Raw genomic sequence first — 21,210 nt, 5'->3', positions numbered from 1 at the left:
GACGTGACAGTACCCCCCCCCTTAAAGGTGCTACCCCGGAAGCACCTTAACAAAAAAAAAAAAAAAATACCCCCAAACAATACCCAAAAGAAAATTTCCCCCTTACTAAAGGGAGGGAAGGGAGGGTGGCTGCCGTCAACGACGGCACTGTGCTACACCCCCCCTCCCCAACCCACCTATTTTTTGGAGGTGGCTCCGGCTCAGGCCGTTCCAGGCTGTCTGGGCAGTCTGGCAGCTCGGGACAGTCTGGGCAGTCTGGCAACTCGGGACAGTCTGGGCAGTCTGGCAACTCGGGACAGTCTGGCAACTCGGGACAGTCTGGGCAGTCTGGCCACTCGGGACGTTCAGGGCAGTCTGGCCACTCGGGACGTTCAGGGCAGTCTGGCCACTCCGGCAGGTCAGGGCAGTCTGGCCACTCCGGCAGGTCAGGGCAGTCTGGCCACTCCGGCAGGTCAGGGCAGTCTGGCCACTCCGGCAGGTCAGGGCAGTCTGGCCACTCCGGCAGGTCAGGGCAGTCTGGCCACTCCGGCAGGTCAGGGCAGTCTGGCCACTCCGGCAGGTCAGGGCAGTCTGGCCACTCCGGCAGTTCAGCGCAGTCTGGCCACTCCGGCAGTTCAGCGCAGTCTGGCCACTCCGGCAGTTCAGAGCAGTCTGGCCACTCCGGCAGTTCAGAGCAGTCTGGCCACTCCGGCAGTTCAGCGCAGTCTGGCCACTCCGGCAGTTCAGCGCAGTCTGGCCACTCCGGCGACTGTTGACTGGCGGGCAGCTCCGACGACTGTTGACTGACGGGCAGCTCCGACGACTGTTGACTGACGGGCAGCTCCGACGACTGTTGACTGACGGGCAGCTCCGACGACTGTTGACTGGCGGGCAGCTCCGACGACTGTTGACTGGCGGGCAGCTCCGACGACTGTTGACTGGCGGGCAGCTCCGACGACTGTTGACTGGCGGGCAGCTCCGACGACTGTTGACTGGCGGGCAGCTCCGACGACTGTTGACTGGCGGGCAGCTCCGACGACTGTTGACTGGCGAGGCTGGGTTTACGCACTTGCCGTTTAGTGCGGGGAGCGGGAACAGGACGAGTCGGACTGGGTGGACGCACTTCCGGGTCCGCACGAGAGACAGGAGCTGGAAACCCAGGGCTATGGAGGCGCACAGCCGGTCTAGATCTTACCTCCTGCACAACCCGCCTTGGCTGGATGGAACTAGTAGCCCTGTACGAGCGGAGTGCTCGTACAGGGCAGACTGGGCTGTGCAGGGGCCTGATGGTAGCCGTGCGTAGAGTGGGAGTTGGGTAGCCTGGTCCTCGGAGGCGTACCGGCGACCAGATGCGCTGCGCAGGCATCCTCCTACCAGGCTGGATGCCCGCTCTAGCACGGCACCTGCGAGGGGCTGGAATAACTCGCACCGGACTGTGCGTGCGTATGGGTGAGATAGTGCGCTTCTCAGCAAAACATGGCGCTCCCCACCTCATACGCTCCTCCATATAACCACGGGTAGCTGGCTTCCGGCTCTTCCTTCGCCTAGCCAAACTACCCGTGTGCCCCCCCAAAAAAAATTCTTGGGGGTGCCTCTCGTGCTTCTCCCTCAGCGCGTCTCTGGCCTCGTACCACCCCCTCTCTGCCTTGGCTGCTTCTATTTCCCACTGCGGGCGGCGATACTCCCCAGCCTGATGCCAAGGTCCGGCCCCGTCCAGAACTTCCTCCCAAGTCCACTTCTCCCGCCAGTCCAACTCGTAATTCCTCCGCTCCTTCCTCTGCTGCTTGGTCCTTTGGTGGTGGGTGATTCTGTCAGGGTTGTCTTCATCTTCTGACGATATAACGAAATCGTCATCAGAAAAGGTAGACCAATACGCAGCAGGTACGTGTATGCTCATTTTGACTTTTATTTAACTATCAAAAGAACACTCCAAAACAACAAAACACGAAAACGAACGAACAACAAAACAGTCTGGCAAAGCCTAGGCTCAACACAGCACAATCACCCACAAATCCCAAACACAAACACACCCTACTATATGAGACTCTCAATCAAAGGCAGATAGACAACACCTGCCTTCAACTGAGAGTCCCAACCCCAATTAACCAAACATAGACATACATTCACTAGACTCCCCATAGAAATACCTAAACATAAACCAACACCCGGAATTACTAAAACAAACACCCTTTTAACAAAACACACCACCCTGAACCACATAAAACAAATACCCTCTGTCACGCCCTGACCAAACTACAAAACAATTAACCTTATATACTGGCCAGGACGTGACAGTTGTTGATTTATTCCATTCACTTGTGTACCTTAATGGCTTTCAAACGGATTATTGAAGCTTAATGAAAGTTTCATTTTTAACACACTGAATATAGACATCTGACAGAATCTCTGAGTGGTGTCTTGGCATGAGAACCAGGCTTTGACAGAATCTCTGAGTGGTGTGAGAACCAGGCTCTGACAGAATCTCTGAGTGGTGTCTTGACATTAGAACCAGGCTCTGACAGAATCTCTGAGTGGTGTCTTGGCATTAGAACCAGGCTCTGACAGAATCTCTGAGTGGTGTCTTGACATTAGAACCAGGCTCTGACAGAATCTCTGAGTGGTGTCTTGACATTAGAACCAGGCTCTGACAGAATCTCTGAGTGGTGTCTTGGCATGAGAACCAGGCTCTGACAGAATCTCTGAGTGGTGTGAGAACCAGGCTCTGACAGAATCTCTGAGTGGTGTCTTGGCATTAGAACCAGGCTCTGACAGAATCTCTGAGTGGTGTCTTGGCATGAGAACCAGGCTCTGACAGAATCTCTGAGTGGTGTCTTGGCATTAGAACCAGGCTCTGACAGAATCTCTGAGTGATGTTTTGACATTAGAACCAGGCTCTGACAGAATCTCTGAGTGGTGTTTTGACATTAGAACCAGGCTCTGACAGAATCGCTGAGTGGTGTTTTGGCATGAGAACCAGTCTCTGACAGAATCTCTGAGTGGTGTCTTGGCATTAGAACCAGGCTCTGACAGAATCTCTGAGTGGTGTCTTGGCATGAGAACCAGGACTTGTCCTTAATGGTACCTTGTCCCCTATATAGTGTCCTACTCTTGACCAGGTAGTGTACCATATAGGGAATAGGGTGCCATTTGTGACGCAGGTATTGTGAGATATTATACATAATACATGACAAGCTGCTCATAAACCCAGTCCAGCGCTATGATGCTTCACTCATAAGGGATTAATCAATACCATTTATCAATAATCAATCAATCAGATGTAGTTTGGAAAGTCAGACCAGTCTGAATGGATCGTCATTTCATTCATTTAGTAAACTCTACAGTTCACATCGCTTCCTATCTCACTCATCCTCATAGCAGGTACACTACATGACCAAATGTATGTGGACACCTGCCTGTCGAACATCTCATTCCAAAAACATGGGCATTAATATGGAGTTGGTTCCCCCTTTGCTGCTATAACAGCCTCCACTCGTCTGGGAAAGCAGTTTGGAACTCGGTAGTGAGTGTTTCAACCGAGGACAGAGGATTTTTATGAGCTTTTCAGTAAGGCCATTCTACTGCCAGTGTTTGTCTTTGGAGATTGCATGGCGGTGTGCTCAATTTTATACACCTGTCAGCAACGGGTGTGGCTGAAATAGCTGAATCCACTAATTTGAAGGGGTGTCCACATACTTTAGTGTATATAGTGTATTGATAGGGTAGTGACTATAATGGTACCTCTTTAGCACAGCGTCACATCTCCTCTTCACCATGAACAAGTGTGTGGAAGGTCATTCACCTATTAACTTCAGCCAATGAGCATGGCACACTAAGGCAATCCCACCCCGCTTTCTGATATAACCTATGGGCTCACTTGGGCAATAATCACTTCCCTTTCTGTCAACCAATGGGCATAAATCTCAGGGAGCCTTTATATGTCAACTCATCCCTTGTCTCTCACTTGATGTTCTGCAGTCTTCCAATGACCTTTCACCTCCTCCCCACCAGCAGCATAACAACCTGAAGGCTAGTCATCAGAACCCCGTTCTCCAAGAGGGGGGGTTTCCGATGCCAGCTGCCCAGCATAGGACAACCTGTCATCAGCATCTGGCTCTGAGGAGCATTCCTCTGAGAAGAGACCTACCCCAAACTATTTAATAACATTCCATATTGTATTCTGTCTCTGTTGTCATTCAGTTAACCCAGTACTTGATTGAACTCTCTGATCTTCTAGAAGGATTTCTCTTCGAGGCCTGCGACAAGACCTTTCTACAAGAACACTTTCTACCCAACCACACAGCTACTCACCTATTCAAACGGTCTACAGTCACCATAGCGAGCAGTAGTGGGCCTATTTCTGTAGCTTGGACCTACTACCAGCTCGATTCAAGGAGCACAGTACCCATTCCAGGACCAGCCAACAGCGTGAATATTTCAACACCTTGGACAGCTACACAGGCCTCTGGCAGCAAGTCACAGAGAGAGCATTACAACAGCATGTGGACAGCTACACAGGCCTCTGGCAGCTAGTCACAGAGAGAGCATTACAACAGCATGTGGACAGCTACACAGGCCTCTGGCAGCAAGTCACAGAGAGAGCATTACAACAGCATGTGGACAGCTACACAGGCCTCTGGGTGCAAGTCACAGAAAGAGCATTACAACAGCATGTGGACAGCTACACAGGCCTCTGGCAGCAAGTCACAGAGAGAGCATTACAACAGCATGTGGACAGCTACACAGGCCTCTGGCAGCATGTCACAGAGAGAGCATTACAACAGCATGAGGACAGCTACACAGGCCTCTGGCAGCAAGTCACAGAGAGAGCATTACAACAGCATGAGGACAGCTACACAGGCCTCTGGCAGCAAGTCACAGAGAGAGCATTACAACAGCATGTGGACAGCTACACAGGCCTCTGGCAGCAAGTCACAGAGAGAGCATTACAACAGCATGAGGACAGCTACACAGGCCTCTGGCAGCAAGTCACAGAGAGAGCATTACAACAGCATGAGGACAGCTAGACAGGCCTCTGGCAGCAAGTCACAGAGAGAGCATTACAACAGCATGTGGACAGCTACACAGGCCTCTGGCAGCAAGTCACAGAGAGAGCATTACAACAGCATGTGGACAGCTACACAGGCCTCTGGCAGCAAGTCACAGAAAGAGCATTACAACAGCATGTGGACAGCTACACAGGCCTCTGGCAGCAAGTCACAGAGAGAGCATTACAACAGCATGTGGACAGCTACACAGGCCTCTGGCAGCAAGTCACAGAGAGAGCATTACAACAGCATGTGGACAGCTACACAGGCCTCTGGCAGCAAGTCACAGAGAGAGCATTACAACAGCATGAGGACAGCTACACAGGCCTCTGGCAGCAAGTCACAGAGAGAGCATTACAACAGCATGTGGACAGCTACACAGGCCTCTGGCAGCAAGTCACAGAGAGAGCATTACAACAGCATGTGGACAGCTACACAGGCCTCTGGCAGCAAGTCACAGAGAGAGCATTACAACAGCATGTGGACAGCTACACAGGCCTCTGGCAGCAAGTCACAGAGAGAGCATTACAACAGCATGAGGACAGCTACACAAGCCTCTGGCAGCAAGTCACAGAGAGAGCATTACAACAGCATGTGGACAGCTAGACAGGCCTCTGGCAGCAAGTCACAGAGAGAACATTACAACAGCATGTGGACAGCTACACAGGCCTCTGGCAGCAAGTCACAGAGAGAACATTACAACAGCATGTGGACAGCTACACAGGCCTCTGGCAGCAAGTCACAGAGAGAGCATTACAACAGCATGTGGACAGCTACACAGGCCTCTGGCAGCAAGTCACAGAGAGAACATTACAACAGCATGTGGACAGCTACACAGGCCTCTGGCAGCAAGTCACAGAGAGAGCATTACAACAGCATGTGGACAGCTACACAGGCCTCTGGCAGCAAGCTTTTTGGTGCATGTTATTTTGGCATTAATACATGTCACATATCAGTTTGCAAACAATGTAAAAAAAAGAAATAAAGCATTGAGTTAATAAAGCCGCGTACAAACATGGTCTCTTTTTTGCAGCTCAAAAATGCAGGTGTTTCAGCCTAGCTCAGTGACTTCTGTGGTGGGGGGGCAGCCAGCAGAAAACACGGAGCATAGGTGTTGTGTCACAGGCGTCGAAAGGATTAGACCAAGGCGCAGCGTGTAGAGTGCTCATGCTTAATTTATTTTATGAGAACACTTAAACAACAAAATAACAACGGCCAACAGTTCCGTAAGGTACCCAGACTATACGGAAAGCAAACACCCACAAAACCCAAAGAAAAACAGGCTGCCTAAGTATGGCTTCCAATCAGAGACAACGAAAGACACCTGCCTCTGATTGGAAACCATACTCGGCCACACATGGAAAATGAAACATAGAAACAGAAAACTAGAACAAATGCCCCTAGAAACGAACCAACCCCAAAACACACAAAACAACCCCCCTGCCACGCCCTGACCATTCTACTATGGTAAAATGACCCTTCTCACTGGTCAGGACGTGACAGGTTGGTAATGTTCTCTAGTTGCGCCGTGATTGGCTCAGTGTTCTGTCACTCATGGGAACACTAAGCCACTGTAAAATCTATGGGGCTGCCATTGAGTTACATCAGAAGTGCCCATTCAAGAAGGCTCAAGGTCATAGGCCACAGACAAAATGAAGTCAAATCACGTTATATCTACAGTACCTTTGGTGGACTGATCATGTCAACATCATACTTTCAAAATCTTAGCTTGCAAGATAGACAAGCAGTCATCATCATGCATCAAGTCGACAATCTACTGTCAAATCCTTTTCAATCCTTGTCATATGAAGAGAAATTATAGATAAAACGTATTGGTGCTCATCGTCCATTGGACATGAACATTACACAACAACTTGGAAATCTCTGACCATCCTGACCACCCTGACAACCCTGACAACCCTGACCACCCTGACCACCCTGACCACCCTGACAACCCTGACCACCCTGACCACCCTGACAACCCTGACAACCCTGACCACCCTGACCACCCTGACAACCCTGACCACCCTGACAACCCTGACCACCCTGACCACCCTGACAATCCTGACCACCCTGCCCACCCTGACTATCCTGACCACCCTGACCACCCTGACAACCCTGACCACCCTGACCACCCTGACAATCCTGACCACCCTGCCCACCCTGACTATCCTGACCACCCTGACCACCCTGACAACCCTGACAATCCTGACCACCCTGCCCACCCTGACTATCCTGACCACCCTGACTATCCTGACCACCCTGACAACCCTGACCACCACGCACTGTCCGGATTTGACAGAGGAGGAAGAAGAACAGAATAATGAATATGATGACTGAAGAAGAGGAAGAGAGAGTGTTCCTAAGAGAACAGGAGGCTTGGATAAAATGGTGTTGGGGGGAGTCACCGCTTCTGTAGGAACACAGACAGCTGATGTGCTGTGCAATGAAGTCCACAAGCAAAGGGAAAAGGAAGGAGGAGTAGGGTGCAAAGATGGGAGAAGGAGTTCTACAACGGGCAAAGTGATCCTTCTCTTTCTATGTGGCTGCTATGAAAGTGAACTGTGTGTTTGTGTGTGATACAGGGCTGTATTCATTCCGCCAATTCTGTATAAAAACATTTCTTAAACGGAATCAAATGAAACAGGGATAAACATACCTGAATAAATCCAACAGAAACTCTCGTTTGCAAATGTTGGACTAATGATTACATTCTATATCTGCTAGATGCAGGCAAGAGTGTGCAAGGCAGTATTGAATGTGTCACTGTCTGTCACCTTGATTACTCCAAATTCATAGGCTAGGTTGTAACAACCTCATGATGGCTATAGGGAACACTAGAGTATCATGACATGTAGTAGCCTAAACCTATTGATGTTACATTGAGCTGGGTGAATGGAATGTGAATGACAGTCATCCAATGTGCTGTGATAGGCCAAAAAACATTTGTCCTCCCTCCTCTGACATGTCACCGACTGCCTCTGATGTTGATGTGAATTTTGCTGTGTGGGTGTGTTTGTGTGTGTGTGTCTGGCTGTGTGTCTGTCACTCCATCTCTCCTCTCTGCACTACCAGACCCCTCCACAGGGGTCATAGTATAGACAGGCTGCACTACCAGACCCTACCACAGGGGTCATAGTATAGACAGGCTGCACTACCAGACCCACCACAGGGAGCATATTATAGACAGGCTGTACTACCAGACCCCACCACAGGGGACATAGTATAGACAGGCTGTACTACCAGACCCCACCACGGGGGTCATAGTATAGACAGGCTGCACTACCAGACCCCACCACAGGGGACATAGTATAGACAGGCTGCACTACCAGACCCCACCACAGGGGGCATAGTATAGACAGGCTGCACTACCAGACCCTATCACAGGGGGTATAGACAGGCTGCACTAGTATAGACAGGCTGCACTACCAAACACCACCACAGGGGGCATAGTATAGACAGGCTGTACTACCAGACCCCACCACAGGGGTCATAGTATAGACAGGCTGCACTACCAGACCCCACCACAGGGGGCAAAGTATAGACAGGCTGCACTACCAGACCCCACCACAGGGGGCATAATATAGACAGGCTGTACTACCTGACCCCACCACAGGGGCCATAGTATAGACAGGCTGCACTACCAGACCCCACCACAGGGGTTATAGTATAGACAGGCTGCACTACCAGACCCCACCACAGGGGTCATAGTATAGACAGGCTGTACTACCAGACCCCACCACAGGGGTCATAGTATAGACAGGCTGCACTACCAGACCCCACCACAGGGGACATAGTATAGACAGGCTGCACTACCAGACCCCACCACAGGATTCATAGTATAGACAGGCTGCACTATATCAGACACCACCACAGGGGGCACAGCCATTGACTTTACAGGAGTTAGACTTTTTATTTAATAAAAAAACTGCAACAATAAATAAATACATATTGTACATCTAACATTGATTTATTATGAGGTTTCACTACAATGTTTCTCCAAAGATAGTAAAGTAGAACTATTCTCTGGTTTTAATAATGATTGAACATTTTCCTCTTCCTTCTGCTGTGGTGGACCTCTCCTCCCCTCAGGACTCCAGTGGTGGACCTCTCCTCCCCTCAGGAAAGCAGTGGTGGACCACTCCTCCCCTCAGGACTCCAGTGGTGGACCTCTCTTCCCCTCAGGACTGCAGTGGTGGACCTCTCCTCCCCTCAGGACTGCAGTGGTGGACCACTCCTCCCCTCAGGACTCCAGTGGTGGACCTCTCCTGCCTTCAAGACTCCAGTGGTGGACCTCTCCTCCCCTCAGGACTGCAGTGGTGGACCTCTCCTCCCCTCAGGACTCCAGTGGTGGACCTCTCCTTCCCTCTTGACTCCAGTGGTGGTCCTCTCCTCCCCTCAGGACTCCAGTGATGGATCTCTCCTCCCCTCAGGACTGCAGTGGTGGACCTCTCCTCCCCTCAGGACTCCAGTGGTGGACCTCTTCTCCCCTCATGACTCCTGTGGTAGGCCTCTCCTTCCCTCTTGACTCCAGTGGTGGACCTCTCCTCCCCTCAGATCTCCTTTTGGTGAGTATGTTTAATTCTGGTTTTTCCACAGTATATATTCCTACAGTTATGAGTTCTATAGGCTGTCTCAAATAGCACCCTGTTCCTATATTCCTTGTATTTTGACTGTGGTCACCTCTCTCCCTTCCTCTCCTACATTCTGTACTTTAGTTGTGGGGAGATATAATTAGAATGTAGAACTCTGATACTCTCTATGTTCTGTACTGTAGTTGTGGGGAGAGAGAGAGTATCAGAGTTCTACATTCTAATTCTTTATTCTGTACTGTAGTTGTGGGGACAGAGAGAGTATCAACGTTCTACATTCTAAATCTAGGTTATGTACTGTAGTTGTGGGGAGAGAGAGAGTATCAGAGTTCTACAAGAGAGATTATGTGCCTTTGTCAACTTCAAGAATCCCAACGTGTCCACTTGCACCTTGGAGAGGCTAAAGGTGAGTGGTGGGATGAAACATAATCCTGTCATATGCATTGAACTATGTGAGATGTGCTATCAATATTTTAGCTTGAACTTAAGGAGTGTGTACTTTTGGGACTATGCCATTGGTCCCATTGTACTTTTGGGACTATACTATTGGTTCCATTGTACGCTTAGGACTGTGCTATTGGTTCTATTGTACTTTTGGGACTATACTATTGGTTCCATTGCACTTTTGGATAATCTTTATTTAACCAGGCAAGTCAATTAAGAACACATTTTTATTTACAATGGCGGCCTGGCAAGAGGCAAAAGGTCTCCTGTGGGGACGGGGGCTTAAAATAAGGCAATACAAACTAGTGACATGGGCTGACAACTAGAAACAGCTACATATCTCAATAACCTGTTCATCTATTTGTCCTTTGAACTCCTCCAATGGAGGACATTCTAAGATCAAGGGGCTGAATAATGAAATGAAAGGACTTTTTTCATGTTTGGTTCTAATTTTCAGAACTGTTTAGCATAAAACAACATTGAGATCTGAGTTTGTACGTGTTCTCATTTCATGCTAGAAGAGAGAATATATAAAATGGCAGTTTTCCTTAAATGGTCTTCTGAATAAAAATGTACCAGTGTTTGAGCCTGCGTGTTGCTACTGATGTCCACCTGACAGCACTGTAGAGATCACAATGGTGAGTTAGACATCTCTGCATGATACACAGAGTCAAGAGCCTTCAGTGGAGAGCATGAGTCTTGCACATCAATTGTATCACTGTCCAACACAGAGAGAAAAGTACAACGATTCAACTCCTTTCTGGCGGCAAATGAAAAACAAGCCGGTAATAAAACCAAATACAATGTTATTGGTTTCATTGTACTTTTGGGACAATGCTATTAGTTCCATTGTACTTTTGGGACCATGCTACTGGTTCATTTGTATGTATTTGGACTACGCCTGCGGTTTGTCTTCCTGTCCAGGGGGTGGAGCTGGAGAGCACCAGGCTGGTGATCAGGTACCCAGACAGCTAGTATTACAACAATATAGAAATACATACTGTACATCTAATAATGATTTATTGTGAGGTTTAGCTACGTTTCACCAAAGATAGTACATTAGAATGACTCTCTGGTTTTACAAATAATAAGTGAACCTTTTCTTGTACTTTTGAGACTAATCTATTGGCTCCATTTTACTTTTGGGACAATGCTTTTGGTTCCATTGTACTTTTGGGACTTTGCTATTGGTTCCATTCTAACTATTTTGACTGTTGCTGCTGTTTGTCCTCCTGTCCAGGGGATGGAGCTGGAGAGCACTAGGCTGGTGATCAAGTACCTAGACCGCTGGCTGTAGAGAACCCCTCCCTCTCCTCAGAGGATCAACCCTATAGGCCTCATCACCTCCTCAGCCTCCCAGTACGCCTCCACAGGGTAAGAACATCCATCTGTCTGTCAAAACATCATTATGAGTTATTCTAAAGTGTTATCAATCAACTCATAAACTTTTGAAATGTACAAAGTGATGGAAGGAGGAAGCAGGAGCACAGGTGCAGGTGTTTGTGTTTTGACACTGTTTGTCTCTCTCTCCCAGGACCAGGAGGATGGCTCCCATCAACGGTGACGAGGGTTTCTTCTGGAGGACCACCGGCTGTTTCTATGGTGACAAATGTCGCTTCAAACACAAGCCTGACTAGAGAGGAAGAGACAGGAATCCATGGCAACGCTGACCACCATGACAACCCTGACCACCACACAGTGACTGGATAGTAGAGAGGGAGGAGAATGATGAAGATTAAGGAAGAGGATGAGGGACCGTGTCCCAACTTTAAAAGGGAACAGGAGGTTTGGGGGGATGGTGGATGGGGGGACTGAACACTAGACATATAGAATGAGTGTGTGAAGTGTAAATCAAAGTGAAAAAGAGAGCACCTCGGATTTCCTTCCCCCTCTCCCTCGGCATGAGCTGTGAAACAAGTCATCATTGATGTCAGATGATGGAGATGATGTCATCATTGATGTCAGATGATGGAGATGATGTCATCATTAGAACCTTGATGGGATCTTTGCCCAGTGAACCTCCTCTATGATGACCACGTTGTAGACACTAAGGGGGCTGACATCTGTTGTTATCATGTGTTTTACTGTGTATGTATGTATGGTCATGTGACTGGACATGTGACCTGAAAGTGTGACCCCTTGTGATGTCACTGTGAGACTCACTGCCAGCCTGATGCCATAGGGTGTTTAGTAATTGCCCCCTACAGGGGATAAATAAATGTTATTTTTTATTGAATTACAATTGAATATGGGGCATGTTCCAGGCAGACGATATTGCAGTCACCTGCCTGCTCTCACAAACATTAGTCCTTATCCTTTTTTACCTAAAGGGGTACTATAATTCAAAATCAAATAGATAAATGATCCATGGTATGACCACCTTAAAAAACAATTCCATATGTCAGCTAGTAGAACCCCCCCAAACGGTTTAGACATGTAGAGGTTCAGAAACCCAGTGTCAGAGGGAGCAAAGTCCAGCACCTAAACACACAAATCAAATCAAATTGTATTAGTTACATGCGCCAAACACAACAGGTGTAGACCTTACTGTAAAATGGTTAATGACAAGCCCTTAACTAACAATGCAGTTGATTTTATTAAAAATGCTACAAAAAAAAGATCAGACAATAAAATAACAATAACGAATCAGCAAAAACCAATTACATGAAAGATTATTCATTGTCATTTAAAAGAAACACGCATCATGCAGACACAATGGGACACAATAATCCCAGACATTTACCTTTACATTTACGTCATATAGCAGACGCTCTTATCCAGAGTGACTTACAAATTAGTGCATTCACCTTATGATATCAAGTGGAACAACCACTTTACAATAGTGTATCTAAATCTTTTAAGGGGGGGGGTTAGAAGGATTACTTTATCCTATCCCAGGTATTCCTTAAAGAGGTGGGGTTTCAGGTGTCTCCGGAAGGTGGTGATTGACTCCGCTGTCCTGGCGTCGTGAGGGAGCTTGTTCCACTATTGGGGTGCCAGAGCAGCGAACAGTTTTGACTGGGCTGAGCGGGAACTGTGCTTCCGCAGAGGTAGGGAGGTGAGCAGGCCAGAGGTGGATGAACGCAGTGCCCTTCTTTGGGTGTAGGGACTGATCAGAGCCTGAAGGTACGGAGGGGCCATTCCCCTCACAGCTCCGTAGGCAAGCACCATGGTCTTGTAGCAGATACGAGCTTCAACTGGAAATGGAGGAGCGGGGTGACGTGAGAGAACTTGGGAAGGTTGAACACCAGACGGGCTGCGGCATTCTGGATGAGTTGTAGGGGTTTAATGCACAGGCAGGGAGCCCCGCCAGCAGCGAGTTGCAGTAATCCAGACAGGAGATGACAAGTGCCTGGATTAGGACCTGCGCCGCATCCTGTGTAAGGCAGGGTCGTACTCTGCGAATGTTGTAGAGCATGAACCTACAGGATCGGGTCACCGCCTTGATGTTAGCGGAGAACGACAGGGTGTTGTCCAGGGTCACGCCAAGGCTCTTAGCACTCTGGGAGGAGGACACAATGGAGTTGTCAACCGTGATGGCGAGATCATGGAACGGGCAGTCCTTCCCCGGGAGGAAGAGCAGCTACGTCTTGCCAAGGTTTAGCTTGAGGTGGTGATCCGTCATCCACACTGATATGTCTGCCAGACATGCAGAGATGCGATTCGCCACCTGGTTATTAGAAGGGGGAAAGGAGAAGATGAATTGTGTGTCGTCTGTGTAGCAATGATAGGAGAGACCATGTGAGGATATGACAGAGCCAAGTGACTTGGTGTATAGCGAGAATAGGAGAGGGCCTAGAACTGAGCCCTGAGGGACACCAGTGGTGAGAGCACGTGGTGAGGAGACGGATTCTCGCCCCGCCACCTGGTAGGAGCGACCTGACAGGTAGGACGCAATCCAAGAGTGAGCCGCGCCGGAGATGTCCAACTCGGAGAGGGTGGAGAGGAGGATCTGATGGTTCACAGTATCAAAGGCAGCAGATAGGTCGAGAAGGATGAGAGCAGAGGAGAGAGAGTTAGCTTTAGCAGTGCGGAGAGCCTCCGTGACACAGAGAAGAGCAGTCTCAGTTGAATGACCAGTCTTGAAACCTGACTGATTTGGATCAAGAAGGTCATTCTGAGAGAGATAGCAAGAGAGCTGGCCAAGGACGGCACGCTCAAGAGTTTTGGAGAGAAAAGAAAGAAGGGATACTGGTCTGTAGTTGTTGACATCAGAGGGATGGAGTGTAGGTTTTTTGAGAAGGGGTGCAACTCTCGCTCTCTTGAAGACGGAAGGGACGTAGCCAGTGGTCAAGGATGAGTTGATGAGCGAGGTGAGAAGGTCTCCGGAAATGGTCTGGAGAAGAGAGGAGGGGATAGGGTCAAGCGGGCAGGTTGTTGGGCGGCCGGCCGTCACAAGTCGCAAGATTTCATCTGGAGAGAGGGGAGAAAGAGGTCAAAGCATAGGGTAGCAGACAGACAGACAGACTTATAACAGACTTAGTTATATGCATGTCAGGGTTCACTTTGAGTCCATTGTTCTGAAGATCAGTGAGCTGAAGACACCTCTTTCACACAAGCACACTGGAAATTCAGAGCAGCTTGCCTTGGCCTTGGCATAATGACAGCTCACTGTTGTCTGTTGTTTCTACCTAGCTAATGTTGATAGATAAATGTTAGCTAACTAGCTAGCACACTAGCTAATGATGGGGTCTTGCTGTAATTTCAGCAGCAGTGCATCGTATTGTTCACAATCCAGTCCATTCAGAGTAGCTGTGTGATGCACAAAAATGCTTGTTTATCACTGAATAACAGCAGCTTCATGTAGCTAACAAGCTAGCTGAGCTCACTAATTCACTCAATTCAAACGCCAGTTCAACATAAGTCCCAATAACACAGTATTTTTACGTGCGTGACTGTGTTATTCTATATTTATGCCATTTTCTACCTTCTATTTTGTATATTTTCAATGGACAAGTAGGGACATGTGAAGCCTGGAAGCTGCAGTAATGTTGAGATGTCAGTAGGGAGAGCTCTAGTCTAGAACACTGGAACCAAAGATTCTCCCCTTTCATCTGTTCTGGAACCTTCAGTACCAGCTGATGAGGAGTGATGGAATGGGTCACATTTTGTCTCTTGTAAAACATGTAGGCCCACTCCTCAAATAAAGAAATGTAACTACAGTATGCTGACTTTAGACCATTTTCTATTTAGATACAGTAACATCCCTTATGTGACATGCTGTTGCTGCATGTTAATGCCCTGACTAGGCTACTTTAAAATGTATCAACCACAGAACTCACACAGGCTACTCCTGCTTCTACTAATACTTACAGTAGACTACTTCTTGTTTCCACGCAGTGACAGTAAGTTGACTAACTGTTCAAGACTTCTCCCCTTCACTTCACTCTGTAAGTACACTTGATGATATCTTGAAATATAGTTTTTGTTTTTATGTTTTTAGCCATACATCACATGACTCCCTGTATCTTGTACTTGTTGGTTTATATTGAACTGTGTTTTGGTTGTTACATCAGGGCCTGTATTCATAAAGTGTCTCAGACGGTCCATATCATTATGATCTAATGGACTGTGGTTTCATGTGTTTAGTTTAGTTCAGTTTAATCAATTGCATGTTTAATACGTGATCAGTAGATTATGCCGTAATGGACGGATCTCAATTCAATGTTCACTGTCAAAGTAAAACAGGGTCAAGTATAACTGTGTGTGTGTGTGTGTGTGTGTGTGTGTGTGTGTGTGTGTGTGTGTGTGTGTGTGTGTGTGTGTGTGTGTGTGTGTGTGTGTGTGTTATGTGTCTGTTTCTGTGTGAGTGTCAATGTATTTTTATATATTAATCTGATTGTTGGATATACAGTCACAACCAAAATTATTTGCACCCTTGACAAATACTGAGCTATATTGTATGCTACAAAAGATGGGATGTACGTTGTACATGTGGTTTTACATGAAGACTTGTGCATGCTATTTTAAGAGCTCTGAGAATAATAGATTGTTGTGGAGACATTTTGAAAATGGCCTAAAGCAAGAGTGACAGTAAGAGTTAGAGTGATTGAGTGGATGCTTCGTAAGAGCTTTAGAAGAAGTATTAACATGAGACACAGTGATGGTGGGTTGTGTTTAGGAGTAGTATTAACATGAGACACAGTGATGGTGGGTTGTGTTTAGGAGTAGTATTAACATGAGACACAGTGATGGTGGGTTGTGTTTAGGAGTAGTATTAACATGAGACACAGTGATGGTGGGTTGTGTTTAGGAGTAGTATTAACATGAGACACAGTGATGGTGGGTTGTGTTTAGGAGTAGTATTAACATGAGACAGTGATGGTGGGTTGTGTTTAGGAGTGGTATTAACATGAGACACAGTGATGGTGGGTTGTGTTTAGGAGTAGTATTGGTACGTTAGTATATATATGGATTACAGGCTACATTAGTCTATATATGGATAGCAGGCTATATTGACTATATATGGATAACAGGCTACATTAGACTATATATGGATAACAGGCTACATTAGACTATAGATGGATAACCTCTCTAGGGTATGTGGGACGAAATCGTCCCACCTACTCAACAGCCAGTGGAATCCCGTGGCGCGATATTCAAATACCTTAGAAATGCTATTATTTAAATTTCTCAAACATATGACTATTTTACACCATTTTAAAGACAAGACTCTCGTTAACCTGTTGGAGATAGGGGGCAGTATTTGCACGGCCGGACAAAAAAGTACCCAATTTATTCTGGTTACTACTCCTGCCCAGTAACTAGAATATGCATATAATTATTGGCTTTGGATAGAAAACACCCTGAAGTTTCTAAAACTGTTTCAATGGTGTCTGTGAGTATAACAGAACTCATATGGCAGGCAAAAACCTGAGAAGATTCCTTACAGGAAGTGGCCTGTCTGACCATTCCTTGAGCTTCTTGACTCTGTTTATTGAAGACTGAGGATCTTTGCTGTAACGTGACACTTCCTACGGCTCCCATAGGCTCTCAGAAGGCGGGAAAAAGCTGAATGATGTAATTCCAGCCCCAGGCTGAAACACATTAGCGCTTTTGGCAAGTGCTCTATCAGAGGACAATGGGCTGAGGCGATGGGCCGTGCACGAGTCGACCCCATGTTTTTATTTTCTATCGTCTTTGAACATAAACACAGATTCCCGGTCAGAATATTATCGCTTTTTTACGAGAAAAATGGCATAACATTTTTCTTTAAACAGCGGTTGACATGCTTCGAAGTACGGTAATGGAATATTTAGAATTTTTTTGTCACGAAATGCGTCGTGCGCATCACCCTTCTTTACCATTCGGATAGTGTCTTGAACGCACTAACAAAACAGAGGATATTTGAACATAACTATGGATTATTTTGAACCAAACCAACATTTGTTGTTGAAGTAGAAGACCTGGGAGTGCATTCTGATGAAGACCGCAAAGGTAATAACATTTTTCTTATAGTAAATCTGATTTTGGTGAGTGCTAAACTTGGTGGGTGTCTAAATAGCTAGCCCTGTGATGCCGGGCTATCTACTCAGAATATTGCAAAATGTGCTTTCACCGAAAAGCTATTTTAAAATCGGACATAGCGAGTGCATAGAGGAGTTCTGTATCTATAATTCTTAAAATAATTGTTATGTTTTTTGTGAACGTTTATCGTGAGTAATTTAGTAAATTCACCGGAAGTTTGCGGGGGGTATGCTAGTTCTGAACGTCACATGCTAATGTAAAAAGCTGGTTTTTGATATAAATATGAACTTGATTGAACAAAACATGCATGTATTGTATAACATAATGTCCTAGGGTTGTCATCTGATGAAGATCATCAAAGGTTAGTGCTGCATTTAGCTGTGGTTTGGGTTTATGTGACATTATATGCTAGCTTGAAAAATGGGTGTCTGATTATTTCTGGCTGGGTACTCTGCTGACATAATCTAATGTTTTGCTTTCGTTGTAAAGCCTTTTTGAAATCGGACAGTGTGGTTAGATTAACGAGAGTCTTGTCTTTAAAATGATGTAAAATAGTCATATGTTTGAGAAATTGAAGTAATAGCATTTCTAAGGTATTTGAATATCGCGCCACGGGATTCAACTGGCTGTTGAGTATGTGGGACGATTTCGTCCCGCCGACCCTAGAGAGGTTAATCTAACCACACTGTCCGATTTCAAAAAGGCTTTACAACGAAAGCAAAACATTAGATTTTTGTTCTGACTACTTAAAGCCTCCTGTTGTGTTCATTTCATGTTAATTAATTCTGTGTTCCCGGTCCAAAATGACAGTTTTTTTTAAAAACACCCAAAATGTAATGAAAATCATCAAAATGTATTTTGTGTGTTCAGATGCCCTGTGTGGACAAAGTCATGGAACCTGATGACCTTATGAACCTTATGACAATCAGATTAAATTAACAACATTTTTCAGAGAGAAAATCGGTTCAATTCCACCGGAACACAGCAGGAGGGTTAAATATGCATCAAAGGGAAAGGAAATGGGGATACCTAGTCAGTTGTACAACTGAATGCTTCAACTGAAATGTGTCTTCCGCATTTAACCCAACCCCTACGCAACCACAGAACTGACACTTACTAGCAGTTCCCACTCACTACCAGTCACTTGACTCACTGTACAAGACCTCTCCCCTTCAGTCTGTAAGTACTCTTGATATCTTGAAATATAGTTGTTGGTTATTTGTTTTTAGTCATTAGTCATATTCTTGAGGGTAATGTATCACAGTGGATTTATCTGAGGGCCCTTCAGGACCAGACTGATAGGGAGAAGAGTTGACATCTACACTGTGTAGGATGTGTGTTTTAACTTTTCTACATCCATAACAACCAGCTCTCTAGACTTTGATACAGACTCCATGGGCCTTATGGGCCTTCACAACAGATGGTCTGTGTGTGTGTGTGTGTGTGTGTGTGTGTGTGTGTGTGTGTGTGTGTGTGTGTGTGTGTGTGTGTGTGTGTGTGTGTGTGTGTGTGTGTGTGTGTGTGTGTGTGTGTGTGTCTGTGAGTCACTTGCTGTTTATCCTCACAGCTTGGGGATAGGAGTTATCATTGAACCTGGTGGTCAGTCTTTAGGCTGCTGTACAGCTTGACGGACCGTAGAGGATTGAACATTTAGAGTACCGTGGGAATAAGGAGAATGACGGCATCCTGAGAATCACAGACTTGAGAGAGGAGGATTCAGAATCATATTACTTCTCATTTACAACAGGCTCATGGACATCTGGTTCAGCTGTCACTCTCTCTGTCAGAGGTTGTGTATTCTGACATAAAGAGTATAGTTACCACTTCTAATGATTTATTCCATTTTCAATTAGAACCTTGGAATGATGCTGACTGACAGATGTTCTCCATTGTTCTTTCATAACTACAGATCTAAAGGTGACTGGGGGAATGTGGACAACAGGGGAGTATTGGAAGACACTGACCTGTATCACCACCTGTACTCTGACTGACAACCCCACCTACATCTGGTACAAGAACGGACACAAAGTAAAGGAGGACACTTCCATTCTGTACTCAGATCTTTAGTGATGCAGAGAGTTAGACCTGTGCTGTAAAAGACCATGAGAATCTCCACCCTCCTGCAGTGTGTGAGTCTGGACTTTTTTATACACATTTCATATGAATACAATGTTGTTTAAGGTTGTGAGACATATGTACATGTTTCAATGAATATTGATCATTATTCAATAAATATGTTTTTTTTCACTACTGTAAACTATTCATTTGTTTTTTTTACTTTATAAACAACATCAGTGCATAGTACTATATATTGTAATTAAAGATGTATAGATGTATGCAAGGTGTTCTATTGTCTTTTTGTATTTCAGGTCAGAAGTGTTGGAGTGTGACTTACACCCATCAGAGTATCTGTGTCTTGAAGGGGTCAACAGTGGACATATCCTGTTCTTACACATATCCCAGTTATCATGAGATAAAAACAGCTTTCTGGTTTACTAAATGGGAGTCTGCTATTGGTCCTAACGATCTGAGCTCAGTGCCAGGGTATGAGGGTCATATAGAGTACCTTGGGGATAAGGAGAGTGACTGTATCCTGATAATCACAGACCTAAGATTGAGTGACTCTGCTGGGTACAGGTTCAGATTCATAACATCTGGAGGAAAGTTTTCTGGCTCACCTGTCTCCCTGACTGTCACAGGTGATCTGTCACTCATCTCACATCTTTTACTGTAATTACCTTATTAAAGGCAGTCATACAGACACAGTAGTGGTATGTGATGGAAAAATGCCAAATCTAGTATTTCACATAAGAGGACATATATAGGAGGAGAATAATGATTTGTTTCATTTAACTCCAGATGTTGTGTTGGAGATGGATCCTACATCTGTGTCAGAGAGGGAGAATGTCACACTGACATGTAGAACCAAATGTACACTGGACCCCATCACAGCCTACAGTTGGTATAAGAATGGACAGTCTATACCAAACAGCAACACCTACTCTCCTGTCTATATCCTATTCTCAGTCAGCAGTGAGGATACAGGTAGATACTCCTGTGTTGTAGAAGACCATGAGGATCTCCCCTCTGCTGAAGAGACTCTCACTGTCACATGTAAGTACATGGGGTTTAAATCATTAGTTTGGTATATTAACATTGTAGTGACAGATATTGGCTCCACATGATACTTTAATTGATCATCTTCAATAAGAGGATGGATCTAAAAGTCATTGTGTGGAAAAGTACAATTGTGGAAAGTTTATGCAATATTTTAACTGATCGTATTTGTATTCTTTTTTAAATCCACTGTGTTTTACATCAGATGGACCAAGGAACACCTCAGTGTCAGTCAGTCCCTCTGGTGAAATAGTGGAGGGCAGTTCAGTGACTCTGACCTGCAGCAGTGATGCCAACCCACCTGTGGACAAATACACCTGGTACAAGAAGAACGTAACCTCACCAAAAGCATCAGGACAGAGTTACAGCATCACTAACATCATCTCTGAGGACAGAGGAGAATATTACTGTGAAGTTGAGAATAAATATGGACGTCTCAACTCTTCTTCTGTGTTTGTGGACGTTCACTGTAAGTACACCTAATCTTCATCTATTCATTGATAATCACACAGGTCAACAACAATAAATAATAGTTAGCAATGTTAGACACTTACCATACCATATGA

The 21,210-nt window shown here is 46.0% G+C and overlaps 1 protein-coding gene and 2 long non-coding RNA genes across 3 annotated transcripts in view; all 3 read left to right on the top strand.

Moving 5' to 3' along the window:
* Positions 1-21,210, top strand: part of LOC115147894 (B-cell receptor CD22-like) — a 206,691-nt gene that overhangs the window by 52,869 nt on the left and 132,612 nt on the right. The gene's annotated exons all lie outside the window — the stretch shown is intronic.
* Positions 11,307-11,776, top strand: LOC115147515 (uncharacterized). Its single transcript, XR_003866376.1, has 2 exons — positions 11,307-11,434; positions 11,595-11,776. It is a non-coding gene; the product is annotated as an uncharacterized LOC115147515 (long non-coding RNA).
* Positions 19,599-20,498, top strand: LOC115147508 (uncharacterized). Its single transcript, XR_003866370.1, has 3 exons — positions 19,599-19,656; positions 19,897-20,226; positions 20,387-20,498. It is a non-coding gene; the product is annotated as an uncharacterized LOC115147508 (long non-coding RNA).

This window comes from Salmo trutta, chromosome 14, assembly GCF_901001165.1.
Source record: "Salmo trutta chromosome 14, fSalTru1.1, whole genome shotgun sequence".
Taxonomy (NCBI): domain Eukaryota; kingdom Metazoa; phylum Chordata; class Actinopteri; order Salmoniformes; family Salmonidae; genus Salmo; species Salmo trutta.
Note: the sequence above shows the minus strand (reverse complement) of the source record. Positions and strands in the feature narration are given on the sequence as shown.